The sequence below is a fragment of the Rousettus aegyptiacus genome, unplaced genomic scaffold (genome assembly GCF_014176215.1).
Source record: "Rousettus aegyptiacus isolate mRouAeg1 unplaced genomic scaffold, mRouAeg1.p scaffold_m13_p_3, whole genome shotgun sequence".
Taxonomy (NCBI): domain Eukaryota; kingdom Metazoa; phylum Chordata; class Mammalia; order Chiroptera; family Pteropodidae; genus Rousettus; species Rousettus aegyptiacus.
This window is the reverse complement of record NW_023416306.1, coordinates 101,036,030-101,053,036: the sequence shown is the minus strand read 5'-3', so window position 1 is coordinate 101,053,036 and position 17,007 is coordinate 101,036,030. Positions and strand designations below refer to the sequence as shown.

At 31.7% G+C, this 17,007-nt stretch overlaps 1 long non-coding RNA gene across 2 annotated transcripts in view; it reads right to left on the bottom strand.

The window, feature by feature from the left end:
• LOC107513527 overlaps positions 1-17,007 on the bottom strand; it is a 479,315-nt gene that overhangs the window by 450,003 nt on the left and 12,305 nt on the right. The window contains exon 1 of one of the 2 annotated variants that reach the window (XR_004956356.1): positions 16,297-16,579. The exons of the other annotated variant lie outside the window; for it this stretch is intronic. This is a non-coding gene — a long non-coding RNA (uncharacterized LOC107513527). Of the gene's footprint in view, positions 1-16,296; positions 16,580-17,007 lie in introns of those variants that run through there. 2 annotated transcript variants of the gene reach the window in all.

Sequence of the window (17,007 nt, the reverse complement as noted above, 5' to 3'; positions counted from 1 at the left end):
AGATATATTAAAATTTTACTGTTCCAATATTACTATCTGACTCATTATCTTTATATACTAACATTGTCACAGTTAAATCACTAGCTATCAAATATAGAAACAAAATGATACAACATGGGATGAGCCAGATATGATCAGATAACTTTTAATCTATGCAGTTGTGAATCTCATATTAATGAGGGAATCCACGTCAGAAATTTGTAACAGGAGGTATCTTACAGATGGATGGTGATAAAAAATTCCAATTTAAAATGAAAGTAGCAGCAATGCAAATTAGTGCAAAGTGTAACTTTTGTTCACAAAAAAAAATTAAGGTCAAATTGCACAGATTTAGAATTAAGTGTGTTAATTCCAGACATTGTCAGCAGTCAGTTTCTTTGAGAACCTCAATCACTCATCTTTCTGAGAACACTATGAAAATTGTCTTAGACGGTTGTTCTGTTCTAAATGTTCCTATTCCAGTCCCTCCACCTTGACCTGTATGCTTACACACTCTTTCAGTTATTTCAAGAGAGAAGCTCCAAAAGGTTATATTTAAAGAAAAAAAAAAAGCATGCGAGAAATAAAGTTTAATGCTTAAGAGCTGACATATTCTGTTAATATCAGCACTGGACAGAAGATTTTCACTGAGGAAATGAAAGTTTAGAAGCATTTGGGACCAAAGAAAAAGAATATTTCCTCCAAACATTTCCAGCTTAGAATATGTGGTGAGCAAACTGGAATTTTCAAAACTTGAAAAAAAAAAAAAGAGAGAAAACATTTTGGCTGATAAGATGCTCCTGAATAAAATATTATCTGAAACAAATGTTTAATTCAGAAAACACCTGCCAATGTAGATGTGCCCTTCAATAAATATGGCATCTCCATCCTCATTTAACATGTTTTTTAGCAATGAAATGTTGGCATTAAGTTTAAACATAAGTGCAGTATAAAACAGGCATATAGCTATATCTTGTGGACATGGTGTTATAACAGCTAGGCCAAAGATTTTCAATGTTTTTGAAGTCATAACATTTTTATATTAACACCATTCAGAGACCATAATTAAGTAGTAAGGTATTTAATATACATAAGAGAACAGCAATATAGCCACAGTGATACTGGTTTGTTGTTGATAATTTATATAAAGGAGTAATATGACAATAAGGCTTATGATAGTATTAAGACAGTAAAGTTTGAAGATAAAGGCCATGAGCACTATAATAATATTTCCATTTTCCTTTTTATGGTTTATTTTCTGAATCATGTAAAATACTTCAAAAGTATCTTCACATACAAGTGGCAACACATATACTATTTGTTTTCTAATACATCCTTGAATGCCCTTGAGACAAATGCATCTTTGTAGAACAGAGGCAATAAAAAATTTAGAGATCTGAATGAAGATGGATCCATTCTTTCACAGATTTGAAAATTATATCTCTCCTAGAAACTTATTATATAAAATAAAAATCTGTAATTTCCAATAAAACATCCAATGGGCATTACACTTGCAAACCATGAAAACTGGCAGACATTATACAAACTTAATTTGAAGAATCATGTAAAAAAGTCCTGAAACTGGGAAATTGAGATTGTCAAAGAAAAGAAAACCAGATGCCACCACAGTTAAAAGAAAAGTTTCAAAGTACAAGAATATCTTAATCACTAGGACAGTTATTATACCATATGCTCTGGGTTTGAATTGATTTCAGGGGGAAAAAATCTTTAGACCTTATTCAAATCTATATGCTTATAACCAGAAAGCTATAATTTAAAGATTCATGCAACTGCTTGATTTAAAAAAAAAAAAATCATGTTTTTTTTCTTTGAAAATGTTTATATAACAGAATGCTATCATTTTATTCAAGAGCTGTAAAAAGTGAAGTATTTTGACTGAATGTGTTTAAAGCTTTCTACTTGAAACATTTATCTAATTATTACATATGAACTTATATCAGTTATTTGATACTATAGGCCTTAAGAAGATGAGAATAGTTCAGGCAAAACTACATGAGAGGATGAAAAGGAGTGGAAAACATGGAATTAAACCTCCCTGAGAATGAAGATACTAGGATATAGGGGAGGGACCACCCATGATTTTGGTGGAGTATGCAAGACGAACCTTTGGTGCACACAGTGGTTATGCCATGTCCAAAAGGAAACAGGCGCTCCCTCCCTCCACTTAGCCATCATGGGGGGATCATTTTATGAATATTATAGATGTCTAACCAATGTACTGTATACTTGAAACTAATTTAAATAAAGAAATTTATTTATTTTTTTTTTTAAAAAGGAAATAGGTGCTAACCACAGCAGTTCAAAAAATATTTCATGTAACATAGGGTTTTCTTAATGCCTTGATTTTGAACAAGGGATGACAGGGTTCATCTTTCTTGTGAAATGTTTTAGATTAATGCTTATATCAATTCTTAATTAATTTAAATCTGTGATTCTAAAAACTCATTCTAACAATATTCATGTTTGTTATACTGCTGAATGGATTCCTTGAACTTTATCCAAGAGAATTTAATTAGTGAGACTCTAATTTAAAACACCTATATAGCTTGTACCCAAGAACCAAATATTGTGATACCCTGAGGGATCTTTTTCCTCTTACTTTATTACTTTATAACTAAAGTACTACATTCCAAAATTATGACTTATTAATATCTCAAAACATAATTATGCTTCTACAGTATATATTTAAATGATAATGGAAAAGTATCTGAATTCAGATTCACAATATATACACTCAAGAAAGGATACTCAAAAAGTTATTAAAGCTCCTTGTAACACTAAGCAACACAGAGATCTGAATAATTTATTTTTTGTTAGCATGTAAAATTTTACTCAATATTGGCTAATCTCATCATTTCCAAGAGAAGAAATACGTAGGGAGTTACTTTTACTTCCAAATATCATGAAACAGCTTATAGTAGATCAAGGCTCTTATTGAGAAAAATTAGGAGAAGCTGCATAACATGGATAACATATATTACATAAGCCTAAAGCCATTCAAGAGTTGCTGACACAGCAAGGATCTGAGGGATAAGCTTTTGGAGGAAAATGAGCACAGCAAGACAAGACCAATGTTTTGAATGATTCTTTTCCTCTCACGGAATACGCCAATTCTTGGCTTAGGGCAATAAGATAAGTCAAGTGGAAGCCAGCAGCTATCTTTTGAAAAGTAAAAAACTGGAATTCTGTACTATTGATATTGACAGTTAGGAATGTGATGGGCCTGGAATCTCAAAATAAAGAGGGGGGGGAGGGAGGGAGGGAGGGAGGAAGGGAGGGAGGGAGGAAGGAAGGAAGAAGGAAAGAAGGAAAGAAAGAAAGAAAGAAAATATCTTTACAAAAGTTCCCAATAAAGCAACATTGATCATTAGGTTAAGAAGGCAAGCAGAAAGCAAACATAAAGCAGGATAAAGTATTGGCATTTGAATGACCCAATGGATACTCTCACTTGGCACCCCCGGAAAGCCATGCTTTTCAAAAGGGGTGAATAAGAAGAACAAGACTTACAAAGACAGAAAATCAGCCTCCAAGCAGATCAATCTATCACTAGATTGATATGTTCTGTCCTTTTGCTGCTTGCCAGAGGACTGAATGAATTCTCTCTGGAATGAGATAACAGATATTGGTTTCTACAATTAAACCCTATGTCTAGGATTTAGTTTTTTAAATTACAGTCTTATTAAAAAAAACATATCAAAAGAACATGTAGACAATAGAACAAACCCATAGGTGACACAAATATTAGGGTTATCATACATGGATTTTGAGATAGATTCATCAATATGTTCAAAAAACTAGACAAGCCAGATAATTTTACCAAACAATGGGAACATAAAAAAAAAAATCAAATAAAAATTCTAGGTCTAAAAATTAAAGTAAAAAATTCATATTTCAAAAAATAGGCTTAATAGTATTTTGGAAAGAGCTCAAGAAGGGCTTACAAAGCTGGAAGATAGGTTAGTAGAAAATATCCAAACTGAAGCATGGAGAATAAAGTATTTGAAAAGTACAGAAAAGATCATAAGATATATATGGGTTACAGTAAAAACTGTCTAGCATACATGCAATGAGTCCTTTAAAGAGAGAAGAGGGAGAATGTGGCAAATGCAATATTGCAAAGCTTATTACTAAGAATTAATGCTAAAGAAAAACTGCAAGGAGAAATCCAAGCTGTCTCATAAACACAAAGCAGCTAAATACGAAGAAAATTACACAAAGTAAAGTCACACCGAAGTTCATCATTATAAAACTGGCAAACACCATAGATAAAGACTTTAATCTTAAGAGTACCCAAAAGATGAAAATGTTATTACTTTCAAAGAAGTGAAAGAAACAATGAAAGCCAGAACATAATGAAATATCTTTAAAGTGTTGAAAGAATAAAAAAAAAACCTACTAAATTAGAATTTTATACCCAGATGAGATATCCTTCAATAAATGAAGATAAAAAATATAAAACCAATATTATTCATAGCAGTAGACCTACATTAAAGAAAAACAGTAAAATTTCTTTGAGCAGAATAAAAAGGAATCTCGAACAAACAGAAATGCAGAGAGGAATGAAAAGCAATGAAAAAAGTAAATATATCTATATATCAAAACTGATATTAAATCTACAAAAAGAAATAATATAGTTTATAGTTTAAATGTAGTTAGAATTAAAATGTGTGACAACAATAATACAAAAGTCAAGAAATGGGTAAATGAGATAAAGTGTTCTACATACTTTGCATTGTCTGGGAAGTGGTAAAATTACAAATTTAAAATAGATTACAAATTTAAAATAAGAAGGTAATTTATACTCTTGAGGGTAATCAATTTAAAAATATAGTAAAGTATAATCACCAAACTAGACAGGGTTTCAGGGAAGGAAGGCATGGATTGGTAAATATATTTGAATAGTGTCAAATAAAGAAAGAAAAAAGGTAGCATAAAACAGGTAGTATAAGTAGGAAATAAGTAGTAGAATAGTAAACATAAACTCAAATCTATCAGAAATTACATTAACTATAAATGAACTAAATACACTATTGTAACAAAAAAGATATCAGATAATTAAAAAAGAAAAAAAATCCCAACTCTGTTATTTAAAAAATGCCATTAAATATAACAAAGAAATTGAAAGTAAAGGATGAAAAACATATATCCTGAAAATACTAAGCAAAAGAAAACTAATATAAAACAAGGTGGACATTCAGACAAGTAATCTTGTTAGAGATAAAGAGGGGTATTTTCTAATGATAAGAGTTAATGCATCAGGAAAACTTACAATTTTAAATTTATGTAGATCTCATAACATTGCTTCAAAATATATAAAATACCATAAGATTGACAGAAATGGAAGGCAAATGCACAAATCAAAAATTATAATGGAAGATTTCAACATACTTCTCTTAGTAATAATACAACGAATAGACAAAATACCAGTAAAGATATAGATGCTTTTAGCAAAAAAAAAACCACTCTTCTTCTAACTGACTTATTTTGAATATTGTCTTCAAATGTAATAGAATATACATTCTTTCAAGTACGAATTGAATGTATACCAAAATAGACCACATTTTATCAATGATATGTTCAAAAAAATTCAGAGAATTAAACTCATGATGTATATTTCTCTGACCTTATTGCTATTAGATTAGAAACTGATTTTTAGAAAAAAAGATGGAAAATCCACAGATGTTTGAAAATCAATCAATGCACTTTTAGGTATAGATTAAAACTTCCTTAATCTGTTAATAGGTATCTGTATAAAACCTACAGCAAGTATCATATGTAATAGTGAGAAAGAAACTTTTCCCTCATAAGACTGGAAAAGAAACAAAAATGTCCATTAGTGTCTCATCTGTCCTACATCTAGTTAGAGTAATAAGCAAGAAAAATAAGTAAGAGATAAGGTATTAGAAAGAAAAAAAAAGAGATAGCTAGAGAGAGAGAGAAATATTGCATTATTTGTAGATGACATAACTATATAAACTACAAAGTTTTCTACAGTAAAACAATTAGGATTTGTAAATGAATTTAGCAAGGGAACTGAATAAATGGTCAATATAAAAAATAAATTGCATTTTCATATACCATTAGAAATTAGAAAATTAAAAAATTTTAAATATACATACAACTTGCAATAGCATCCAAAAAAGCAAGTGCCAAAGAAAAAAACTAACAAGATACGTGTAATACTTCTAACCACAAAATATTATTGGAAAAAATTAAATAAGACTATAAAAACTATAAATGACAGGATTTACTATGTTTATTAACTGAATATAATATTGTAAACATAGCCTTTCTCCCTAAAATGATAGATTCGATGTATTTTTAATTTTCTAGCATATAATTTTAAATGTGAACATCGGCAAGATAATTTTACATGCAAAGGGATAAGAATAACCGAGATCATCTTGAAAAAGGACAAAATCAAAGGATATACATTCCTAGACATCAAAACAATATTACACATAAAAATGACAGTGTAGTGCATAAGGAAACTTAAAGGAGAACCTAAAGACATATCTATACACATACATGGTCTCTTGATTTGTGACAAAGGTGACACTGCATTGCAATATTGAATGAATTATCTTTTCACTAAATGCTGTTGGGCCGATTGAATATACATAAGGAAAAAATATCAAATTCTACCCTAGAGCATAAACAAAAATAAATTCAGTGGTCAAGAGATGTGAAATTAAAAGCTAAAAATAAGCTTCCCCCACAAATAGGAATATATTGTCACACACTTAGAGTAGGTAAAGATATCTCTAACTGGACACAAAATGCAGGAACTACAAAGGATAAGACTACATTAAAACTAAGAGACTATGTTCATGCAAAGACACCATTAAGGAAGTGAAAAAGGTGAACTAGAGACTGGAAAACGTATTTGCAAAGCATTTATCTCACAAAAGAATTTATCAAGTACTATAAAACCATAAGAAAAGTAGATAAACAATCCAAAAGAAAAATTGGCAAGATATACTTCACAAAAGACAATATCCAAAGGCCAATAAACACAGGAAAAGTGGCCAAACCTTATTAGTTGCTTAAAGAGTATAAATTAAAATTAAAATAAACTTGAAACTAGTAATAAAATAAAATAAAATAATTAAAATGAGATATCATTACATATCCACCAAAATGGCTAAAATTAGTGATAACACCAAACCCTGGTGAGAATATTAAGCACAAGCATGAAATGGCACAACCACCTCAAAAAATCGTTCCATCAAATCTACCACAGCTGAGTGTACCTTATTACCCAGTATTTCCACTCATAGGTGGAAAACAGAAAAGTATACTTTTGTGCCCAAAACATACTAGAAGATGAATAGTAGCCACAAATTGGAAACAACCCATGTCCACCAAAAGTAGGGATAAATTAATTTTGGTATCATATGATAAAATACCCTACAGTAGTGAAAATAAATGAACTACAGTTACACCATGTTTTTGTACTACGGTATGGGTACAACAAGGAGCGTGCCATACGTTACTACTTATATAAAGGTCAACAATAAAAATTAACCAGAGGAAATACAAATTAAGATAGTGACTTTTTTTTGAGGGTAGTGACAGGATGGGACTAAGGAGAATTTTTATATACTAATAATTTTCTATTCCTTAAAATCATTGAGGAGTACATGGATGTGTTCACTTTGTTTAAATATTTAATAAAATGTACACTTACATTAGTGCATTTTTTTAATGTGTTTTACATCAGTGAAATATTTACTTAACACAAAACAAATGATTTCATGATAACAAAAATTGGTTTCGGAAGAAATTTTTAGGTTTGCCTTTCCATGTGCTTTACTAATTTGATATACCAGTAAAGAAATTGTTCCATAGCTTTGGGTTCTCTACTGGCTTCATGGAGACTTGGATCTTCAATTTCACTAATGGCAGGAGGAGTTAAGAACTTCCATTTATAAATACCTCTGCAATAACTCCAAATGAAAGACACTGTAAAACACAGTACAATGTTTATGTCTTAGATTTTTATGAGCTTGCATGTTTTTCCCTTAAAATATCAAAAGTTATTATATTGAGGAGCAATTATCTTATTATCTTATTGAGGAGCAATGATCTTTATTATCTCATTTTACCATGACTATATACCTATGAATTGAGCACAAGGTGATACTTTTATCCCATCTCACAAGCAATGCAGAATGAACCAGAAAACACAGTCGAAACCCATTTGAATGTTTACTAAGAGAGCACAACTGATTCAGTACTTATTTTGTGACCTGCCAACTCAAACATTCAGTTTCTTTTTTTTGATGTATCTACCAAACACAGACTCTTCTAGTCATTTTCATTTTAAACTAGTTTTTAGCATCTCCTTCAATGGAGATGCCCACAAATATTTGCTCCAGACACAAAATGCTCTGGACAGCTGTCCACATTTCTCTCCATAACTGTTTTTTCAAGACTCTTTTAATTCTTTTGATTACATCAGGTAGAGAACCAGATTGATACGCTAATAGGCACCTTATACACCTTATACAGCTTTACTCTTTCTCACCAGGAGGGCAACTAAATTTCCTTTAAAGAGAGAAGATGTAACCAACTGATCCAGAATTCTGATAGCTGCATCAATGGGAGAGAGAGGTAGACTGCTTGTTCTCAAAGGAACAAACGATTACTACATTCATCTAATATACTGAAAATATTTAACGATGCCTCAAAAGATCTAGTAGGTATCCTGATGATAGTATATCTCATCTTCCTCAAAACACAAGTGTTGAGGTATTTCTGAAATGACTGATAGGACTAATTTGCCTTACCTCACTAGAATCACATTAGTCTGTCTGAATATGTTTCAGGTTATTCTAGAGATCAACTTGTCTAGCGTGTAGTTAGTTCTAGAAGTGATCTATATCTATGATTCTAGCTACTAAAATTCTCTGGCTTGTCTCTAATTGGCTTATAATGCCTTGACCTCAAGAAAGGGGCTCTCAGTTCTCTAACAGCTCTATAAACCAAATCATTAAAGCAATCATTCATTTCCCCCCAATTATAGGCATCAAATCCTGAATGAAAATGTTATTTAGTTCAATATGATAGCTGTCATTAAATCCAGGTTGAGAAATTTAATTAAATTCACTTCTAATTTCAACTTCACTATGTTCTTCTAGTAATCTTCTAAATTGTGTGATGTTAGCAAAGAACATCAATAGTGAGACATGAATTAAAAATGAGAGCATGCAAGCTCAGAGCTTGAGAATTTCTACCACCTTGTCTTCTTGGTTCTAGTTTCTCATCTATACCTCCCTACTGTCCACTTTATATGTTCTGTAAGTAAATCTCCTTAAAACTCATGTGCTTGATATTCTTAGAAAAGCAATATCTTCTGGTATACTTTTGGAATTGAGCCTAAAATTACAGCTGAAGATTATGATAAACTAATTTTTCTCATTTTATCATCTTTGCCTATCATATTTATTCCAGTTTTCATTATCTGCTTTTAGCCCCACTAAACTGGAAGAAAACCTTTCATTTACACACACACACATACACACACACATTTTTCCAGGATATAATTAGTTGTAGGGAAACATGCAGAGATTACATTTAACTATTTAACTATTCAACATTATCATTTTGAAATGCTAGGATTTCACACAGGGCAATTATTTAAGATGAGGAATTAAATGCTCATGAGAAGTCTTACCTAAAATTCAAATGGAACTTCCGTAGTTATTCTACTCTTGGTTATTATGAGATTTCAACATTGTAGAAATTATTATATTCTAGTTTTGCGACTATAAAAAGGACTAGGACCGAAAATGAATCTTTCTGGTTTCAGGTTTTTATATTTTCATTTTTTACTCACAAAAACAATTGCTGCAAATAATATTCATGAGCAACCAAATACCATTACAGGTTTTCCTTGCTATCTGAATGTAGAGTGTTCCTATGAAATCTTTCATAAGCCAAAATGGCATAAAACAATGAAGCAATTACCTCAGGATACATCTCGCTAACAAATGCACAAAATAAGTTGAGATATAGCACAGATGCTTACAGACACAGTTCAAAGCTATGGGGCTTGATGCTGAGTGTAGATCCCAGGGAAGAAGTTTGGCAGTGCCACTCTTGCTGCTTGGGGTGCGTGATGCTGCCTCTATAACGACTGGCTGCAAAACAAACACTGAACACTATTTTCGCTTTCCCTCTTTTTTTCCTAAAAGTGAAAATCCTCTTCATGTTTCTTTCTGTTAGCGAAAACAGGCACTAATACAGGCCTTCATACAAGCAAAGTTGTATAAAGCGAACTTTCAAAAACGATTATATAGTCTTTTATTCCATAATTACAGCATATTATTAGTAATAGAAACATCTTTATATACTCAAAATAGTCTTTGAAGAAATGTCATAACCAGTCTGAAGAATAAATTAGTTATTTTTTAGTATTTTGATCTTAAAAAATTTTAAATGGCCTTTGAAAGATATTTCAGAGTTATGCAAGACCGATATAGAGCACTAAGGGTAAATTGATTTTTATCACTCAAATTCCTTGTTGGTTTTCAATTATCTTCTCACTTACCTAGATATTGTGGGTTGCTTCATGCTGTGGACCCTGAATATTGATTTTCATTTAAAAATGTTGAAGAGATGATGTTCTGAATTATAAGTAACATAAACTCTGTGGGTATTTAAAATTGAAGAGAGCTGAGAAGAGTTGCTTTTAGAAAGAGCAAAGAGGACAAGTGAACAATTTAAAAATGGAATGAATGGAATTTAAAAATGCAAATGAGTGACTCATATTTTTCACAGAAGCCAGATGTCCACTTACTTCCATGTTACAAATCAGTATAAAGGCTTATTTGTAAGGCAAGGTTTACACAATAAAAACAAAATGATGTATTTAGAAAAAACAGTCTATTGATCCATCTGGTTTCAATGTCTACATAAGAAAGAAGAAAGAAAAGGTGGCATTTTGATTAACTTCACCTCAATTATCAAGATCAGTGTTGTTAATCTTCCTTTTATAGGCGAGTAAATATGCATTACTTTGTATGCAGAATTTCTTTGCGTGTATTTCCTGAGCATTTTCTGTGACCCTTTTGTAAAGGGTCATATTTCCGAAAAGCTATCACTGCTCTTTTAGTCCAAACATCTACCTTTTAAAATCATATTATTTGTAACTTCTTTTACATAGATATTAACTAGAGACGTAAGTATATTTTAAGAAGTCAAACATCCTACAAGTAAAATTTTTTCTTGAACAGTCCAATTTGGTGAGTGGAACAAACATCAATACCTTTGGGAAATGGGAAGAAGGAGTAGAAATGACAAAAGCCCTTAATCATAAATTATTGTTGTAAACACAATCATTTTTCCTCAGAAGCGTTAATACAAAAAGTTGCACACACCAGGGGAAAAGAAATATTAAAATCATATTAATACTTTAAGTATTTTTACATTTATTTGTCTGAGGACTTGTATATTTTTATTGATGTGATCGGTTACTCATATTTGATTCAACCCATCAAGAAATTAACTGAGAATTGAGAGATTTACTGTTAACTATGCAAGTCATTGAATTTAACAGTATCACATCACTTGAAAGTTTCTGAATGGGAGAGTCATAAGGAAAACAGAAACGTATGCGTCCCAAAGATACTTAAAGTCTTTCAAAATTGTCCAAACCATACACTACAGATGCTATTCCTTGTATTTCATTTGAATGTTCTGTTAGAAATTTCTACTTCGAATCTCTTAATGTACTACCATTACCACCATTCCACTTATCTATTTTGTAAAAGGTCTACACAGAAAAGAGGTAATGGAGAGTTATCAATTACTGAGAAAAAAATGTAGATCGAAGACGTCAACACATATCAGTAAGGCTCTTTCACACCCATACCTATATAATCATCAGTGACTGTTATCTGATCAAAATTAAATATATTTTCCAGCTCATTTCACTAGATCTAGTTCAATCTTTTCTTTATATGAATAGAATTTGCCTAACATAGAATCTTTAAACAGGGGGGTGGGGTGTAATATTTCTAAAAATATTTTTTGTAGATGTTAGATCAATCTTTTTTGACCTTCTGTACTTATATATAATTTATCTGAATCAAAGAAATATAATGCATTTAAAACATGGCGAAGGCCAATCAAGGCATCATTTTTCTAAAGTTCCACGGTAGTTATAGAGCTACTTACAAGAAGATATCCGTATTTCACCTAATCTTTTACAGTAACTAGGGCAGGCATTTTATATGGGGAACAGGAGAGCTCAGTAAATACTTCTCTTAGTAGGGCTGTAAAATTTATTTGCACAATATACAAGAAGAAAATTAATTCTTTATTAGCCTTTATTGGTAAGGATACAAACTTATTTGCTAAGAAAATGAATTTGAAATCACTATTTGATCCTATTATTTTCTGAAATCATTAATTCATGTCTTGTGACCTGGACTCTCCATGTAGAAAAATCATCCCAGGCTTTGCCTCTCACAGTGTGGTCTACAGACCAGCAGCCTCAGGCCTCACCTTTGAGCTTGTTCAAAATACAAATTCTCCCACTCACCCCAGGCCTACTGAATCAGTATCTTCATTTTGACAAGATCCGCAGGTGATTCATATACAGGTTAAATTTAAGAAGCACTGGTCTAAATAAGTGGTTCCCTAAGTGCTACCCTCAACCAGCATCGGCAACACCTGTGAGTTTGTAAAAAATGAAACTCCATCAGTCTAACTCCAGGCCTACTTCACTTTAACAAGTTCTCCAGGTGGTTCTTAACCACATTATAGTTTGGGAATCACTGGCATAGGTCATTAAATTCTGACTTTGTTTCAAATATTTTCTATGTACAAGCTCTCCTGCTACCTGCTTCTTTTTCACACCGACTAGAAAGAGAATCCTTCTAACACAGTATATAATAGAAAGAAAAATATACTTCTATACTTATATGTAATTTATCAGAATCAGAGAAATATAATGCATTTAATACATGGTGAAGGCCAATCAGGGTATCATTTCTTTTCTAAAGTTCCACAGTAGTTATAGAGCTACTTACAAGAAGAAATCCGTATTTCACCTAATCTTTTACAATAACTAGGGCAGGCATTTTATACGGGGAACAGGAGAGCTCAGTAAATACTTCTCTCAGTAGGGCTATTCTTGGAAAGCCCTAGAATCCCCTCAAATATTTAAAACAATTCGAGTATAGGTTTCCTTATTTGGGTTTGTTTATATGCCGGCATCACTTCTGTTATCTCAAAAGATACCATAAAATGTTCATAATTATATTTATTTATGTTTATTTTTTTATATGTGTGTGCGCGCACACACACACACACACGCACCACTAAAAAAACAGAGTTATTGAATGGGTAGAATGTGGTCATGATATTAATCACACGTTTATATTTAATTTTTATGTAATATAAAAAAAAAGAAAGAAAATCCAATATCAAACATAGTGGTAGAAGCAGAATTTCACAATAATGTATGTGTTTAAACACACACACACACACACACACACACACACACACACACAACGTTTTAAAGCCAAGGGCCTCCTAAAGAGCACACATTAACTCAGCCCTCTTGTGGCAATCTTTGGTCTGTTGGTGAGAAGTTGAACTGGTCCTGTTTTTACCATCAATGTAGTTTAATGATCACCTCCTCTATGAAGCCTTCCAGTCTCTCTGAAGCAAAGTTAGAAGCTCCTCCCCTAACTTCCAAGCGAAATGTTGGCATGCATTTATTGTAGCCTTTGTTAAATTGTATTGTTATGTTTGTTTTATTGCTTCATTCAGCAGATTATGGGTACTTTGATGGCTTGGAACTTTATCTTAGTAGTCTCTGAATAACTGGTAGCAAGTATAGTCATGCTCTTTGGTCAATACTCAGTAAATATTTCTGAATGAACAAATGAGTAAATGAATGAAACTATCATAGTAAATAGAATATACACTTAGAGCATAAGAGCTCAAACAACAATGGAAACATCAAGTATCAGAAATAATCTGAAATATCTTTCATCCTTTTATAACAGTGTCAGAATCTTATTTTCTTTGTACCCATGTAAGTTTTAAACAGTTAAATAACTTGCTCAAATTTATATAGCATGATATTGAAAAATCAGAGAAATATCACCTTGATTTTTCCGTTGCCCAAAACTGTCACTTGAAAGACTGGGAATAAACCTACCAATTATGCACCTTTCACACTAAAAAAATTATGAAAATTATATTACATTTCACCTGAACCATCACCTTAGTTCTTTACATAATATAGAACTGTTAAAAAAGTGTTTTTCATTCTGCATCATCATTTTTAAGCCTCCAAGTTCTTACTATTTCAAATAGATTTTTACTGTCTCTTTTAGAGTATCTCTGAAAAATTTTCAGCTCTCATTTCACTTTATAAGGCCTCTTCCTTTTTTAATATCTGTGCTTGAATCCTCTTAAAGAACCTGTGCACACACACCAGGGAGAGAGCAGACAACATTACATTGCTAGGAAGGATTTCCTTTCTACGATCTAGTCCCAAGCAAGCACGTCTAATGTTGGGTGACCTTTTGCTCCAGACAACTCAGCCTATTATATAATGCCTTCCTTTTCTTAGATGTAGCAAGGAAGAGTTCAGGCTTCTAATCTTTGAAGTGGAGCATCAGAAATTTGTCATATGAAAAACCCCAAAGATCTCTGGAGCCAGAGAATCAGCATCATTAACAATACCATCCCCTTACCCCAAATTACCTTCTTCCACGCTTTAGCTTCCCAAACATATTTTAGTGGCAGAAGGCTATTCAAGTGTCATGTTTGAAGAAAAGCAGATAACTAGGGATATAGTGAAAAGACAAATGTGGTCACGGCAAAGAAAATAATGTACATAAATTCATCCTTATGAATGTAATCATTAATTTGACTTATTCGTTTGGTTTCTTAGTGAGAACGTTTGTATAATCCTCTTGTACAGGTAATAAAAATCACTTCATGAAACGCCATTCCTGAGAACAGGAAAATGTCTAAGGGCAAACATGTTCAAAATGTGCTCATCAAGCTAAAAGAAATTCAGTGTATGTGTGTGAGCACGCTGCAAACTAAATAAGTGAGATATTTGAAATATCGCAAGGGAAAATATGTTATTTCTGTGTGTCTTTCCCCAACTATACATACTATAAAATGACTGCATAGATGTCTTTCAAAGTTATAATAATTTCTTAACCATGTGGAGAGAGATGTGAAAAAAAATGAATATTGAAAGATATCTTAAATGTCAATTCTAGCAAACATAGATTTAGAGTAAATTCTCATCAAACAAGTCAGAAATAAAGAGATTAATTTTAGAATTTAATTAGTTAAAATATCTAATTTATTCAAATAATGATAAAGATAATTCCTAAAAAAGAGATTTAGAATGTATAATCCTGTAAATCTTTGATTCCATGAAATTTGTTAATAATTATTCAGATTCTTGCCCAAAATGAAACAATGGCACTATAATATAGGAGGAAAACAAGTTTCCATAGCATTGTGAATAATATTGCTACTGTAATATGTGACATTTTTTTCTTTTTGCTTGAAATACTGATATTAACTTATTCTTATTCTTGCTGGTTATAAAAATATTGTAAAAAGAAAAGTTTTTAAAAATTAGATAACTAAAGTGCCTTGTGTGCTAATTTGATTCAGGTTTAATTTGTGAACAGAAATCTTAATATATATTTGGTTAAAAATTATATGAACTGGTCACAAACAATGAATGGCCCAGGATGTAAGAACCAGCTGTGAGTTTTAAAACTAAAACTTAGAGAATTTTAATGTCTTAAATTTATTATTGTCAATGGTTTTATTATAGCACTATAATCTAATAACAACATGTTTTCATTATTTTGTGAATTCTCAACCCCCTCCTCCAAGGAAATCAGATTTCAGAAGTTCTCACACAGTCAAAAAACCTCCAACATAAAGTTTATAACCAAAGACTTGGCCCAGAAATATACCTAAATTCGGTTAGAGCAAAATATCTGTATGCCTTAAACATTCTCACATATCAAATCACTGTATTCATCCCTATGTATTATTTCTGCCATAAAAAAAAAAAAAAATACCAGAGTGCTTTCAGAAAGGTTTTTACTCCTCCAAAATTACTGAGATGTCTATCTAAAAATCAATGGTAGATTTGGTGACATAATCACTCTCTCAATAGCCAGGTACTCATAATAGTAGAGCTGTGTCTTTTCCTAGTGATAAAGTTCAGGATTTGCTAAATGGCAAAATCAGAGAGCAATGGTTTCAAGGCTGCTGCAGCAGTATGCTTACCTAAATTGAAGCACAAGCTAGGTCCATGGCGAGAAGCACTCATTTACCCATAAAAACTGAGAAATTATATTGCCCAATAATTAGCTTACATAGGCAGTTGTTCATAGATGCATCTCTGCTTCATGAACTAAAAAAGCAGAGCCAAGTAGTGTCTAACTTCTTCACCCTCCGAAGGACAAGTCACAAAACAAATCACAGAGAAGAGACTCAGAAAACACAGGAGCCGTATCTTCAGCCCGCATAAGCTTAATATATGGTTGTACAGTTATAAGAATTATATCAGTAAAGCTGTATAGCACCTAAATATAAATTTTATTTGAGAGTAAAGAAATATTGAACTTTATAAAAAATAAAGGCTTTAAAAGCTGGTGTCAGTTTTCTGATATAAAAGTTCATGCAGATTATAAATAGCATGCACTTTTTTACAAGTATATTCTGTACCTTTCAAATAATCTTATATAGAGAGTACAGTACATTTATTCAGTTGTTGCTTACAGCAGGATAAATATCTGTTCATATTATCTATATTTCTACCTATAACTAGAAGTTTATGATAACCCTCCTCCCATAAATGTATTTATATTATTAAAGATTTTGTAAGGATACCAAAGCTGCATTTACGTATGTACAACCTGAGGTACATGAGAAAAAGCACATAATCAAGAGCTTCACTTTGGTGTCTTAAGAATTGTGCTCTATTCTTATTATCCT